This window comes from Mustela erminea, chromosome 11, assembly GCF_009829155.1.
Source record: "Mustela erminea isolate mMusErm1 chromosome 11, mMusErm1.Pri, whole genome shotgun sequence".
Lineage (NCBI taxonomy): Eukaryota > Metazoa > Chordata > Mammalia > Carnivora > Mustelidae > Mustela > Mustela erminea.
Window position 1 is genome coordinate 67,795,273 of NC_045624.1, and position 4,010 is coordinate 67,799,282.

Below are 4,010 nucleotides of genomic sequence, written 5' to 3' on the forward strand. Positions count from 1 at the left end.
CTTGCCTTTGGCGATGTTTCTAGGAAGAAGTTGCTGCAGCTGAGGTCGAAGAGGTTGCTGCCTGTGTTCTCCTCAAGGGTTTTGATGGTTTCTGTCTCACACTGAGGTCTTTCATCCATTTTGAGTCTATTTTCATGTGTGGTATAAGGAAATGATCCAGTTTCATTCTTCTGCATGTGGCGCTCTGATTTTACCAACACCATTTGTTGAAGAGGCTGTCTTTTTTCCATTGGACATTCTTTCCTGCTTTGTCGAAGATTAGTTGGCCATAGAGTTGAGGGTCTATTTCTGGGTTCTCTATTGTGTTCCATGTATGTCTGTTTTTGTGCTAGTACCATACTGTCTAGACAAAGATTTTTAAACCAGCTATTATAAGTATGCTCAATGAGTTAGAGGAAACATTGTCTAAGGAACTAAAGGGAAGTACAGAATGGTGTTTTTAGGCAGAAGAAATAATAAGCAAATGTGAAGAAGGGTCGGTTGAAATATGCCACCTAAAGAACAAAAAGAGGGAAACAAGAAAGAAAATCGAACACAGATCTGTGGGACACCATCATGATGCCATTGTGCACATAATAAGGAGTTCCAGAAGGAGAGGAGACCGAGAAAGGGCAGAGTTTTTGAAGGGGTAAAGGCTGAAAACTTACCAAAATTGATGAAAAACAACCTACATATCTGCGAAGCTCCATGAAATCCAAGTAGGACAAACTCAGAGATCTGACCTGTAAATACATCAAAATCCAACTGTCAGAAGCCAAAACCTGTGAGGGACTCTTGCTGCTACAAGAAAGAAGCAACTCAGCATTTACAAAGGAGCCTAAACCAGATTAATAGCTGATGGCTTATCTCAAGCCATAGAGGCCAGGAGGTAGTGTGATGAAATATTCAAAGTGCTGAAGGGAAAAAGAAAATCTGTCAATGAAGATTTCTACTAATAAAATTATTCTTCAAAAATGAGGGAGAAATAATATTCCCAGACAAGGAAAATCTGAAAGTTTGTCACTAGCAGCCCTGTCTTGGAACAGATGCTAAAGAGTCCAGGCTGAAATGAAAAGGCACTAGAGGAAGATTTGAAAATAATATAAGGGTCAGTTTATCAAGAAGATATAATAAACTAAATATGTAAGTATCTCGTAACAGAGCTTCAAAGCGCATGAATACACATGGAGAGAACTGAAGGATAAATAGAGCAATCACAGTCATATTTACATATTTTCACTTCCCTTCTCAGTAATTGATTGAACACATAGAAAATAATCGGTAAGATTACAGAAGATTGAAACGGCACTCTTAGGCAATTTAATCTACTTGACATTTTTGGAAGTACAGACCCAATATCTGAAGAATTCACATTCTTTTTAAGTGCACATGGAACATTGACCAAGCTGGACCATATACTAGCTCATAAAATAAATCTTAAAAATTTCAAAGGATTTGAAATATAGAGTATTTCTTACTCTGTATGTTTTCTTACCAAGCAGAGTCAAACTAGAAATAATAACAAGATACGTGAAAGCTTTCCAAATATTTGGAAAGTAAACACATTTCTAAAAAGCCCATGGGTCAAATAATACGTTACAATGGAAATTAGAAAATATTTTGCACAGAATGATAACGAAAGCACAACAGATCAAAATTTGTAGGATACATACAGTAAAGGCAGTGCTTAGATTTTTATAACTTTAAAGGCCTAACTTAGAAGTGTTTTACAACCAGTGATCTTAGTTTCTGCTTTAGGAAGTAGGAAGAAAGAAGAACAAATCAAACCCAAAGTATAAAGAAGAAAAAGTGGACAAACAATAGAGAAAAGTCAACAATTCCAAAAGCCGGTTCTTTAAACAGATTAAGACAATACTGATACCTGAGAAGACCCTGAGCCAAGGGCAGCCGCTTAACCAACTAAGCCACCCAGGCATCCTGCAATATGGTTTTCTTTTAAAATATTTTACAGTGATCCTAAAATTACATGGAAACACAAATGATCTAGAATAGCTAAAACAAGCCTTCAAAATGAATAACAAATTTGGAGTACTTACACTACCTGATTTCAAGACTTAAGAAAAGCTATAGCAATCAAGACAGTGTATTATATGGCAACAAATTGCTCAGAAAGTAGAATAGTGAGTTCATAAGAATACCTATATGTATATCATTAATTGCCTTTTTGCCAAGGATGCTAATTCAATTTAATGTCAAAAAGAAAATGATTTGGGGGGCACCTGGGTGGCTCAGCGGGTTAAGCCTCTGCCTTCGGCTCAGGTCATGATCTCAGGGTCTTGGGATTGAGCCCTGCATTGGGCTCTCTGCTTAGCGGGGAGCCTGCTTTCCCCCCACCGCTCTGCCTGCTGCTCTACCTACTTGTGATCTCTCTCTGTCAAATAAATAAGATCTTCAAAAAGAAAAAAAAAAAATGATTTTTTCAGCATATATTGCCAGACCAGCTAAATATTCATAAATTAAAAAAAAAAATCAGTTTGATCACTGCCTTATCCCATATACATACATTAAAGATTCATCAGTGCTAAATGTAAAGGCTAAAACAATAAAATATTCAGAAGAAAACAAGATAGTATCTTTGTGACCGGTGGCAAGCAAAGATTTACTAGGAAGAACTATAAAAGACTAACCGGAAAGGATTAAAATGGGCAAATTGGACTTCAAGAAAATTTGACATTTTTTCATATCACAATATTTTAAGGGAATGAAGTTCCAAGTCCCAGACTGGGAAAAATATTTGCAACACATCTGACAAAGGATTTATATATATAAGTTATATAAAGAACTTTCTTAAGAATATCCAGTTCTTAAAAATGGCCAAAATATTTGAGCAGCTTTTTCACAGAAAAAGGTGTAATGTGACAATTAAGAATGGCCAATAAGCACATGAAAAGGTGCTTAAAATCACTAGTCATCAAGTACAAGCAAACTAAACCCACAGCTGGGTACTGTTTCATACTCCTCAAGGTGGCCCAGATGAAACAGACCAACAATACTAGGCATTGGAACAGCTGTGGAGCAACTGGAACTCTGATTCTTTTATTGGTGGGAATGCAAGATGGTACAACCACTTTGCAGAACGCTTATGAATATTTTTAGAAAGCTAAATGTAGTTCTATCACAGGACCCAGAAATTCTACTTGCAGTATTTACCTAAGAAAATTGTGCCTACAGAAAGAACTATACAAAAATATTCACAGCCATGTTAGACTAGAGGCCTCCAACTGGAAACACTAATGTTCAGTAGCTGGTGAATGAATAAATAAATTCAGAATAATTGTAAAATGGAATACCAGTCAACAATAAAAAGGAACATATTACTAAAATATTCAGCACATGGACAAATGTCAAAAAAATTATGTCAAGCAAAATAACCCAGACATAAAAATAAGGCCTGCTGTGTGACTTCACTTCTATGAAGTTTAAGAACGGAACAGGCACAACTAATCTGTGTTGACAGAAATCAAAACAATGATTGCTAGAAAGGACCACAAGCGTATTTCCCTCCTTATTAAAATGTTCAGTATCTTGTTTTGTCTGCTGGTTATGTAAGTGTACATAATTGTTAAAGTTTGTTGAACCATACGCTCCCTATCTGTGCATTTTATTGTATGTGAATTATGCCTCAATAAAAATCCAAAAGCTTAATACTTTTTCTCATTTTTATTTTACGTATAATTTTTAATTCTCCCTCTCAGTGCCCTAATTGGGAGCATCAGATGCTTTTAAGCTCATCTTCAATTGCTGCTGTTGTTACTTTAAACTGTGACTTCTTATTGAGCTTGATGGTGAGTTCGGGAGCCTGTTACTTTCACAGATAAAAGGTTAGTTGGGAAAGTCAGAGGAATGACCTTCATTATATTAAAGGGTGAAATTTTGAAATATGTGCATAAGGGTTTATAAACTCAGTGCTTTCCGCACACTGGACGGAAGAAACAATTAGTACAAGGGCCCTATGATTGGCAGTGTGTGGTGCATCGAAGGAAGAGTGAGGTGGGAGAAATGGGAGTGGA